General features: G+C 38.7%; 1 pseudogene; it reads right to left on the bottom strand.

Moving 5' to 3' along the window:
• Nucleotides 1-729: 729 nt before the first annotated feature.
• LOC124104768 (growth arrest-specific protein 7-like) lies at nt 730-11,796 on the bottom strand (annotated as a pseudogene).
• Nucleotides 11,797-12,618: the final 822 nt, after the last annotated feature.

Here is a 12,618-nt window from a genome sequence, read left to right as displayed (position 1 = left end):
CCATGTGAGACTGACCTAGCTCTATTAAGCCCATGGTGAGCAGCCTGGGAGAGCAGGGGTCAGGGTAGCCCAGTGTTGGACAGGACACCATGGTAGACAGACCCCATCTGGTTTCTGGTTCATCTCCATCTCTCAAAGCTTTTGGACATGCACACAGCTAAAGGAGGTCTCACTGGCTGAGAACTTTGGAAAGCTCCCTCTAGTGAGACTGGACGGGGCTGGCAGAGTCGGGGTTGGGACTGCCTTGAGAAAGCAGCTGAGGAATGGATGGATCGGAATTTCCAAAGACTTCAGAGATGATGCCTGGTCTGGTAGGAACCGTGAATCAATGCTCCGACTTGGGGCTAATTTGCTGAATGAGGTAGTTCCATCCTGACCTCTCTAGACAGGGTTGGTCAGGGAAGACAGAAAACAGGCCTTCCCAAGACCCATGGGGATGAAAAGGGGCTAAGAAAAGCCAGATTTGGGCTCTCAGAACACAATATGAAAAATAGAGAGAGGGCCGTAAAGGATTCTAGGTGCAGGCTGAACTGATGGCGCCTTCAAACCATGATTCTGACCCTGACGTTGGCTTGGAGGCAGAAATAGCCCTTCCCTCATCTTCCAAAACCCCGGAGATAAAGGGACCAGCCGGAGGATGGGCTTTGGGGACATCCAAGGACACAAGTGTGTGATGGCCACCCCTATGGAACTCAGCAGGGACCACAAAGTCCCAGCCTCAGTTTGTTCTCAGAGCAACAAGCTCGGCATGGGGTTGGGCGGCTTCAGTCTTGGAGACAATGGCAGGGTTGCAGGTCTGTCTTCTTGGCCTGGGAATATTTGGGATTCCCCAGCTGAGCCATCCAGATCACCCTTCTGGAATTTCCAGCTCTCTCCTGTCTCCTCAATGGACAGGAGAGTGGGTAGGAGGGCAGCATCACCCAGCGGGAGCCACCACCCCCTCTCCACAGGACCCCCAGCCCCTCTCCTGGTCAGGACCATGGGCCGCACAGGCATGTCCATGTCCACAGGGTGAATGTTGCCCGTATTGTGCTCTCTGACCCACAGCTCTCTGTCTTTGGCCGGGTCCACTTTTCGAAGCAGTTGGTCCACAGGCTCGAGCTTTGGTTGAACATGTCTGTCTCATGCCGCAGCTGTGTGTGCTGACACAGATGTTGCCGGATCATCTCCACCCTCTCCACCTCCAGCCGCTCCAGCTCCAAAGTGGTGGTCACCATCTCTTCAAACCACTTGGACTGGGCCTGGTTGTAGAGGTCCACACGACGCATGAGGTCGTCACCAGCCTGTGTGGACTTTCTCCGTGCCTTCTTGATGTCCTCCTCTGTCTTGTTGCTCAGCTTGATCTCCAGCTGCTGGGTCTTCATCTCAGGTCTCTCTGCCGCTCTGTGAGGGCTTTCCGGGCCTTCTCCACTAATGCATAGCAGCTAGCGAGCTGCTAGCAGAGGTCAGCGATATGGTGGTCATACTTTTTCATGTCTTTATTGAAATTCTCAGGAAAGTTCATTAGGGGCTTCTCTACCTCGCTGTGAAGCTTGGCGGAGAACTTGAGATGAACTTCTGCTTCATCTGCTGGGCTCTTCACCAGGGACCACGCTTCTCCCAGGAAGCCTTCCTCCTGTGCAGCCAAGGAGTTCTGAGAGAGCTTAGCCAAGTTCTTTGCATATTCTTCTTCAATCGTTATCCTCTCTCAGAGGAATTCAGACATTTCTTTCTGCATTTGTTTGCCTTTCAGTTGCTTTTGGAGCAGCAGTTTAAACTCAGCCATGGTGCCATTGCCTTGGGGATCCTTCTTATCAGCTCAGAAGTAGTCACAGTGCTCCACTCTGTAGGCTTTAGCAGTTGCATTGTGTCTGGGTGAGGGAATGTCACACAATTTATCATCTCTGTGTGATCAACTTTATTTTCAAGATTATATATTTTGTCTTCATTGCCTGAGATTCTGTATTCCAAATGTTCTTATCTGTTGGTGATACTTTCCATTGAATTTTTAATTTGGTTTATTGATTTCTTCATTTCAAGGATTTCATCTTGATTTCTTTTCAGGATCTCTAACTCTTTACTGAAGTGATCTTTCATCTCCTGAAATGCATTTCTCATTTTACTGCTTATATATGCCTGTAATTGCTCTCTTATATCATTCTTTAATTCATGGAGCAGTTTTACTAAATACATTCTGAACTCCTTTTCTGACATTTCTTCTACTGTTTTGTCAATGGATTCTATTATTGGAACATCTTGGTTTGTTTGGAGCACTTTATTCCCTTGTTATTTTCATGTTGTTTGTGTGTCTTCCCATCTAGCCATGTGGATCTGAGGCAGTACAGTTTCTACTCTGTAGACTTGTAGTGTCCCTGAAGGTTTCCAGTACCTTGCCTTTAAGGGAGAGACCAATATTAACAGCACCTAATGCAAAAAATATATAGCCTTAAACCAAATAGCTCCTATTAAGATGTCTACAGTTTTGACACTGAAATGATGTGTTCAATTATTGTCTACAATATAAACAGTAAGTATGCAAAAGGGGCTTACAATTTCAAATGGTGGACAAAGAGAGAATGGAAGTGGTATAGTATGTGATGTTTATGAGGAAGGAGAAGATAGAAGTAAAAAATATTATAGAAAGAGGAATTCATAGAGGTTGGCTGTTAGCAGTAAAAAAGAGAGAGAATCCAGAAAACAGATAAGTGAGAGGATATGGATATATATATATGGATATATATATATATATATATATATATATATATGGAAAATTTTGGAACAATGCACCCCAGGAGTCTCTTTTGTGTTCCCCTTGTGAGATGTAGGAGCCTGATCTTAGATCCTTATGTGGCCTATGGACTCCTCAATTCCTGGTCTCTGATTTAGTCTCCAAATTTGATCTCTCCTGCCCCTGCCATTTGGAATTGGGGTCAGGCACCTTTCTCTCCCAGGGTTCTGAGGGCTGGGCATGGGACCTGTGTGCCTCTCACCTCTCATAGGGAAATTTCCAGTATGGGCTGGTCTGCTGGGTAGCAGGGAGTGATGGACCCAGTTAGGGGTTAGGGAAGGGTTGGGAGACTGGGAATTGGGGAGCGGAATATCCGCCCTGGCTGATGCCCGACCTGGCGGGACCCAGGGATCAGTGGACGTGGGACTGGGGAGGGGTCAGAGAACCATCTGTCCCCCAACATTTCAAGATTCACAAAGCTTTTTCCAGCCTCTCCAAACTGGGTTCCCTGGGGTGAAATGCTCCTAGATCCAGACTTCCTATTGGATTGCTAGGCTCAGGCCCACGCAGACCTAGCTGCAAACTCACAGGTCCAGGTTCTGGTTTCTGTAGACTCTGCCACACTGCAGGACCAAGATGGCTCCCAGACAGAGGACAATGGATAAACTCCTCTTTTTGTTTTTTAAATACTTTTTTTTAGTTGTTGATGGACCACTATTTATTTATTTATTTATATGCTGTGCTGAGAATCAAATCCAGTGCAAACACTCTACCACTGAGCTAATAATTTTTAAGGGTAAAACATAGTATTGTTAATTATAGGTCATATGGCAGATCTCTAGCTTATTCATGTTGTATAATTGAAACTTCATGGTCATTAAAGAGCAACTCCACATTTCTCCTGTTCTTCCCCTCTGGCAACTACTTTCCACTCTTATGTCCATTCTATTTTCATGGATTTGACTGTTATATAACTCATGGTGGAATCATGTTTAATTTGTCCTTCTGTGACTGACTAATTTCACTTAACAATGTCCTCCGGATTTATTCATGTTGTCACAAATGATAGGATTTCCTTCTTTTTAATGATTGAGTAATAGTCCCTGACAGTTTATTTATTTAAAAACTATTTATTATAATTTTTTATATATAATGGCAGAATGCAATTCATATTATATATAGAGAGCACAATTTTTCATGTCTCTGGTTGTATACAAAGTAGATTCACACAGTTCATGTCTTCATAGGGTAATGATGTCCATCTCGTTCTACTGTCTTTCCTACCCCCATGCCCCCTCCGTTTTTTCCCCTCCGCTTTTCCCTATCTAAAGTTTCTCCATTCCTCCCATGCTTCCCCACCCCATTCCCATTATGAATCAGCATCCTCATAACAGAGAAGATATTTGGTATTTGTTTTTTTGGGGGCTTGGCTTACTTAACCTAGCATAATTTTCTCCAACTCCATCCATTTACCTGCAAATGTCATGATTTTGTTCTCTTTTAATGCTGAGTAATATTCCATTGTGTATATCTACCACATTTTCCCTATGCATTCATCTACTGAGGGGCATCTGGGTTGGTTCTGCAATTTAGCTATTGTGAATTGTGCTGTTACAAACATTGATATGGCTGTATTCCTGTAGTATGCTGTTTTGAAGTCCTTTGGGTATAAACAGAGGAATGGGATAGGTGGGTTACATGGTGGTTTCATTCCAAGTTTTCCAAGGATTCTCCATACTGCTTGACAGATTGGCTACATCAATTTGCAGTCCCACAAGCAATGTATGAGTTGTGCCTTTCCCCCCAACATCTTTGCCAACACTTACTGTTATTTGTATTCTTAATAGCTGCCATTCTGACTGGAGTGAGATGAAATTTTAGAGTCGTTTTGATTTGCATTTCTCTAATTGCTAGAGATGATGAACATTTTTTCATGTATTTGTTGATTGATTGTATATCATCTTCTGAAAAGTGTCTGCTTAGTTCAATGGCGCATTTATTGATTGTGTTATTTATTTATTTATTTTTTGGTGTTTAGCTTTTGAGTTCTTTATATACCTACAGATTAGTGCTCTATCTGATATGAGAATGGTAAAAGTTTGCTCCCATTTTGTAGGCTCTCTATTCACCTCATTGATTGTTTCTTTTTCTAAGAAGAAGCTTTTTAGTTTGAACCAATTCCATTTATTGATTCTTGATTTTAATTCTTGCACTATAGGAGTCTTATTAAGGAAGTTGGGGCCTAGTCCAACATGATGGAGATTAGGGCTTACGTTTTCTTCTATTAGATGCAGGCTCTCTGGTTTAATTCCTAGGTCCTTGATCCATTTTGAGTTCAGTTTTGTGTATGGTGAGTGAAAGAGGTTTACTTTCATTTTGTTGCATATGGATTTCCAGTTTTTCCAGCACCATTTGTTAAAGAGGGTATCTTTTCTCCAATATATGTTTGTCTTGTCTAATGTGAGATAACTGTAATTTTGTGGGTTTGCCTCTGTGTCCTCTATTCTGTACCATTGGTCTACCAGTCTATTTTTGTGCCAATACCATTCTGCTTTTGTTAATATTGCTCTGTAGTACAGTTTAAGGTTTGGTATAGTAATGCCACCTGCTTCACTCTTCTTGCTAAAGATTGCTTTGGCTATTCTGGGTCTCTTATTTTTCCAGATGAATTTCATGATTTTTTTTTTATTTCTATGAAAAATGTCATTGGGATTTTGATTGGGATTGCATTGAATCTGTATAGTGCTTTTGGTAGTATGGTCATTTTGACAACATTAATTCTGCCTATCCAAGAACAAGGGAAATCTTTCTATCTTCTTAGTTCTTCTTTAATTTCTTCCTTTAGCATGTTGTAGTTTTCATTGTAGAGGTCTTTCACCTCTTTTATTAAATTGATTCTTTTTTTTTCTTTGAAACTATTGTAAATGGAGTGGTTTTCCTAGTTTCTCTTTCAGAGGATTTGTCACTAATGTAAAAGAATGCTTTTGATTTATGGGTATTGATTTGATATCCTACTACTTTGCTGAATTCATTTATTAATTCTAGGACATTTCTGGTGGAACTTTTAGGGTCTTCTAATAATAATAATAATAATAATAATAATAATCAGCAAATACTGGTAATTTGAGTTCTTTTCCTATCCATATCCCTTTAATTTTTTCCTCTGTCTAATTGCTCTTGCTAGTGTTTCAAGAACTATGTTAAACAGAGTGGTGAAAGAGGGCATCCTTGTCTTGTTCCAGTTTATAGAGGGAATGTTTTCAATTTTTCTCCACTTAGAATGATGTTGGCCTGGGGCTTAGTGTAGATAACTTTTACAATGTTGAGATATGTTCCTGTTATCCCTAGTTTTTCTAGAGTTTTGAACATGAAGGGGTGCTGTATTTTGTTGAATGCTTTTGCTGCATCTATTGAGATGATCATATAATTCTTATCTTTAAGTCTATTGGTGTTATGAATTACATTTATTGATTTCCGTATGTTGAATCAACCTTGCATCCCTGGGATGAACCACACTTGATTGTGGTGCACTATCTTTTAGATATTTTTTTTTTGTATTTGATTTGCCAGAATTTTATTGAGAAATTTTGCCTCTATATTTATTAGAGATATTCTTATGAAGTTTTCTTTCTCTGACGTGTCTTTGGTTTTGGAATCAGGATGATACTGACCTCATAGAATGTGTTTGGAAGTGTCCCCTCTTTTTCTATTTCATGAAATAGTTTGAGGAGTATTGGTATTAGTTCTTCTTTAAAGGTCTTGTAGAACTCAGCTATGTATCCATCTGATCCTGGGCTTTTCTTGGTTAGTAGGCTTCTGATTGTGTCTTCTATTTTATTGCTTGAAATTGATTTGTTTAGCTTGTGTAAACAAATCCTGGTTTAGTTTGGGCAAGTCATGTGACTCTAGAAGTTTGTCAATGCCTTCGGTATTTTCTATTTTATTGGAGTACAAACTTTCAAAATAATTTCTGATTATCTTCTGTATTTCAGTAATGTCTGTCATGGTATTTTTCATCACGTATGTTAGTGATCTGAGTTTTCTCTCTTCTTTTCTTTATTAGCATGACTAAGGGTTTATCAATTTTATTTATTTTTTTTCAAAGAACCAATTTTGTTTTGTCAATTTTTCAACTTTTTTTTTTCTTTCAATTTTATTGATTTCAGCTCTGATTTAATTATTTCCTGTGTTCTACTGCTTTTGGGGTTAATTTATTCTTCTTTTTCTACGGCTTTGAGATGTAATGTTAGTCATTTACTTGTTGACCTTTTCTTCTTTTAAGGAATGAACTCCATGCAATGAACTTTCCTCTAAGAACTACCTTTATAATATCTCAGGGATTATGTTATATCAATGTTCTCATTTACCTCTCTGAATTTTAAAATCTCCTCCTTGATATCTTCTGCAACCCATTGTTCAGTCAGTAGCATATTATTTAGTCTACAGATGATGAAGTAGCTTTTATTTTTTATTTTATTATTAATTTCTAATTTTATTTCTTGTGGTCTGATAGAATATAGGGTAGTATCTCTACTTTTTTTATTTGCTAAGAGTTGCTTTGTGGCATAATATATGCTCTATTTTAGAGAAGGATTGATGTGGTGCTGAGAAGAAAGTATATTCACTCATTGACAGATGAAATATTCTATATATGTCTGTTAAGTCTAAGTTATTGATTGTATTATTTAGTTCTATAGTTTGTTTGTTTAGCTTTTGTTTGGAAAATCTAGTGGTGAAAGAGGTGTGTTAAAGTCACCCAAAATTATTATTTTGTGGTCTATTTGACTCTTGAACTTGAGAAGAGTTTGTTTGATGAACATAGATCTCCATTGTTTGGGGCATAAATATTTATAATTGTTATATCTTATTGATGTATGTTTCCCTTAGCAGTATGAAATGTCTTTCTTTATCTCTTTTGATTAAATTTGGCTTGAAGTTTACTTTATCTGATATGAGGATGGAAACCCCTGTTTGTTTATATGGTCCATGTGAGTGGTATGTTTTTTCCCACCATTTCACCTTAAGTCTGTGGATGTCTTTTCCTCTGAGATGAGTCTCTTGAAGGCAGCATATTGTTGGCTCTTTTTTTTAATTAATCCAATCTACGAGTCTCTGTCTTTTGATTGGTAAGCTTAGGCCATTAACATTTAGGGTTATTTTTTTAGACATGACTCATATTCCTGGTCCTTTTTGTTTATTTTTGGTATTTAACTTGACTTGGTTTCTCCTTTGATTGGCTTTTCCTTTAGTGTAGTTCTTTTGTTTGCTGAGTTTCATTGTTGTTTTTAATTTCCTTCTTGTGAAGAATTTTGCTGAGGATGTTCTGTCAGGCTTTCTTGCTGTAAATTCGTTTAACTTTTGTTTGTCATGGAAGGTTTTTATTTTGTCATTAAATCTGAAGCTTAATTTTACTGCATATAAGATTCTTGGTTGGCATCCATTTTCTTTCAGAGCTTGGTTTATGTTGTTCCAGGATTGCCTGGCTTTGAGGGTCTGGATTGAAAAATCTGCTGAGATCTGAATTGGTCTTCCATTATATGTAACCTGCTTTCTCTCTCTTGTGACCTTTAAAATTCTATCGTTTTTCTGTATGCTAGTCATTTTCATTATATTGTGCCTTGGTGTAGATCTGTTGTAATTTTGTACATTTGGTGTCTGTAAGCCTCTAGTATTTGATTTTTCAATTTATTCTTCATGCTTGGGAATTTTCTGATATTATTTCATTGAAGAGATTGTGCATTCATTTGGTTTGATCTTTGAGCCTTCCTCTATCCTGATAAATCTTAGATTTGGTCTTTTGATGTTATCTCATAGTTCTTGCATATTCTGTTCATGGTTTCTTAACATCTTTGCTGTGATGTCAACTTTATTTTTTAAATTGTATATTTTGTTCTTATTGTCTGAGGTCCTGTCTTCCAAGTGATCTAGTCTGTGGTGATGCTTTCTATTGAGTTTTTTATTTGGCTTATTGTTTATTTTATCTCAAGGAATTCTTGCAGTGTAGATCTGAGATATTGCAGTTTCTGCCCTATCATCTTATAGTGTCCCTGCAGGTTACCAATGCCTCACCTTTAAGGGAAATATCAATATTACAATACCCAATGTACCCAACATGTAGTTATAGATCAATTAGCTTCTATTTTGACATTTATATATTTGTTCCTATAAACAGACATGATGAGTTCAGTTATCTTCTACCGCATAGTCAATGGGTTTGCATAATGGTTTACTGTTTCTAATGGTAGAAGGGGGTGCTGGGGAGTTGGCTGAAATGTTTTGAGGTAGATGTGAGAATACAGAGGTATTAGATTATATGATTAGTGAAAGGGTAATCATAAGAAGTTGGCTGTTAGCAGGAGAAACAAGAGAGAGGCAACCCTATGTAAGACTCCCTGTTACCTCAGAAACAGGATGACTGTTAGCACCCCTAGTAGAGGCACCTCTGGTTTAACCAGGCCCATAGGGACTTTGGTGATGTCTTACCAGGTTCTTATTGTTGTCCCTAGACAGAAGTGGTGATGTCTCAGTTTGGTGGTGGTGGCAGCGTCAAGCCTGCATGTACTCTGATATTGAGCTGTGGAACCATGCTTTGGTGAATAAGGACACCCAGTGCGGGGTGCCTCCCTATGGGGTGCCTCTCCATGAGGCACTGGGGCAGGCCTCTCTTGGGGTCACCAGGCCCCTGACCTTTTATACCACATTTTCTTTATCTTTAATTCTGTTGATGGACATTTATGTTATTTCCATACTCTGGCTATTGTTAATAATGCTGCAATAAACATAGGAGTGTAGATATCTCTTTGAGATCCTGATTTCAATTCATAATAAATAAATGTGATTGCTAGATCTTATGGTAGTTTTATCTTAATTTTTTGAGAAACCTCCATATGGTTTTCCATAGTGGCTCCACTATTTTATACTCCTACTAACAGTGTGCAAGTTTTCCAACTTTCTATAACATTCCCAGCAGTTTCTGTTTATTTGCTTTTAAATAATAGTCATCCTGATGGCAAGAAGGCAATATCTCACTGAGGTTTTAATCTGCATTTCCCTGTTGATTAGGGATTCTGAGAATCTTTTCATACACCTATTGATATTTATATATTTTATTTGGAGAGATGTCTATTCAAGTTCTTTGCCAATTTAAAAAATTGGGTTGTTTGGGCTTTTTTTTTAATGCTTTTGAGTTGTAATGATTCTTTATTCTTTTCTTTTTTCTTTTTGGTATGGGGTATTGAATCCAGAGGCACTTTATCAGTGATCCATATCCTCAGACCTTTTTGTGTTATTTTATTTTGAAACAGGGTCTTGCAGAATTGCTTAGGGCGTCACTAAGTTGCTGAGGCTGGTTTTGAACTTGCAATAATTCTGCCTCAGCTTCCTAAGCCACTGGGATAATAGATATGTGCCACCAGACCTGGCAACTCTTCATTCTTAAAAAGTCGCTTTGACTTTGCTCTAAAAAAAAGTATGAAGATGGTAAGCAGCCCATTCCCCTACCACTAAATTCTAGTGTTTAAAATGATGATTGAGGGTAAAAAATGTAAAATATATAGGGAAGAGGTGCTTGGGTGACAAATCTGTTCAAACAAAAAGTAAAGCAGGTAATACTCTAAAAAGCAGTAAACTGGCAAATTTTTCAAATGAGTCTGAAAGACTGTAGCAAATGTGAATGTGAGGCCCTGCAGACACTCTCCAGAGCCACCCATACACCCCCTTTAGGGTGTCCTTACTGGCTCTCTAGCAGAGGATGGCAGTAGGGAAGGGAGTGAGCAGAATGGCTCCCCTTGACTGTTCCTTGATTTCTTCATTGTGCTAAGGAAAATTATTTCCCATTTTGTATAGCTGGTGGTACTATGCAAAAAACAGATTCTTGAAAAGATGAAGAAAATAATGTACGGAGAAACTGACTTGTTAGAAATCAGAGCAAGATATTGGTGGATCCAGGGATAAATCCCAAACCTCACAACTCCTTAAGCAGTGTTTAGTTCATTGACTATGCAGCCTAATATAATAAACTGAAGTGATGTTAGAAAATACAAATATGGTCACCCACCAGAATCTGCATTCCAATATCAAGAAACATCTGGAGCTAGACATGCCACAATTTGTAAATCATCTGAAAAATGCCAAGAAGACAAAGCATTGAAACTTTTTCAGTTTTGTGACTAAAAGACCCTGGCAAGAACAATTAAAGGAGGGAAAGTTTATTTGGGGGCCCAGGTTTCAGAGCTCTCTGTTCATAGACAGCCAACTCCATTGTTCTGGGCCCAAGCACCTAGTGTTTTTTGCATGGCCCAAAGGGGCTCTGTACTGCTCCACTACAAAGGAAGTTTCAAGAAATTGTGATTTATTGCATATGTTTTAGCTCATTAGAGTCTCTGGGACCTTTCCATGAACCATCAGGTGATCACCTCTAGATCATTTTACCTGGGACAAAAATCCTAAAAGAAACATGTTTAGTCTCAGAACCAGTACATTGCTTCAAGTAGCCCTACACACAAGCAACAAGTTCAAGATCAGCATGAAATTGGAAGCACAGGACCTCAGGAACACCACATCCACCTGCATCACCACAATGGTTGGACTAACAAGTGCCCACCTCCACCTGCACCTTGATGTTAGTGTCAACAAGAATGACTTCTGAAGGCTGGTTGACTCAGCTGAAATCCTGTCTGCTGGAAAAATGGGGATATGCTACAGCTTGCTTTAGGATTTTGGCTGAATGCCTCCTCTTGGCCCATGTTCCTTTTGAAGATGCCAAATGGAGTAGAGAGAGCTCCCATCAGGATTTTCCAAGGAGCCACCATCAATTTTATACAACTTCTTAAAAATGGGAATGAATCTAGAAGCTCTGAATAACCCTTATTAAATTTTCCCAGCCACTATTGGGGAGGTTCAGGACTCATAGTGCTTGTCACTTTTGATGGGTGGTAATTCCTGGTACTGCTTTGACTCCTGGGACCTCTTTCCTGTGGGTTGGTGTTCTTTGACTGGAGACAACCTGCAGCCATCTGACATCAAAGGTAAAAGCCCTTGAAACCAGGATGCAGATGATGAGGGAGATCACCTAGCTCTGTCACAGTCATCCTGTCGTCACCAGAACACTTCTCTAATAGGCAGGGGAGGAATGAGGGCTAGCAACTTAGGTACACATCAAGGCCTTCAGAGAATAGTCATTAACAGAGAATAGTCAAATGAAGCCATACATGAAATTTGGGATAAAGTACAAATTTTTTGTACTTTTTTTTCCTGATTCTTTTCCTTAGGCAACTAACTTCTTGTCTATCTTAGTTTTGCCTCTACCCCATTTCAAAATGTAGGTAGTAACATTCTCAAGGCAAATGTCTTTCTCAGTCCTTAGAGACTTTTTAATGAGCTGTGGTAACACTGTGTTGTGCAAATATTCCAGAAGCACTACAGCAAGATGGGAAAACCATGAGCTTAAATAAGATAGTCGTGGTTTTGGATCCATCTCTGCTTTACCAGCTGTATGGCTTTGAGCAGTTAATTCACCTTCCCAAACATCTGATTCCACATCTTTAAAAGAATATCTACTTCATAAAGTTATTGTGAGGAATAAATGAGATTACATCTGGCAAATATAAAGGGATAAATTACATTTTTATTGTATTACTACTGCTATTATTATAGTTTTGCTATATTTGTTATAATTACTATGTTTTATTGTACTAAATTATTATTATTATTCTATTATAAAATTAACCACTGAAAATGTGAGAATATATATGTATATATAAAATATTATAATAATGCCACAGATTAAAGGAACCATAAATGATACTTTTGATGATGATGATGATGATCGAGATCATCCAGGATAGATTTTGAGATAACTGCTCTTAATAAGGAAAATAATTATAATCCCATCTTCTGAAGTCTAAAATGTA

This window comes from Marmota monax, unplaced genomic scaffold, assembly GCF_021218885.2.
Source record: "Marmota monax isolate L192 unplaced genomic scaffold, Marmota_monax_Labrador192_F-V1.1 WCK01_AAM20220418_F8-fsc00001, whole genome shotgun sequence".
In the NCBI taxonomy this organism is placed as follows: domain Eukaryota; kingdom Metazoa; phylum Chordata; class Mammalia; order Rodentia; family Sciuridae; genus Marmota; species Marmota monax.
This window is presented reverse-complemented; position numbering and strand designations above follow the sequence as displayed.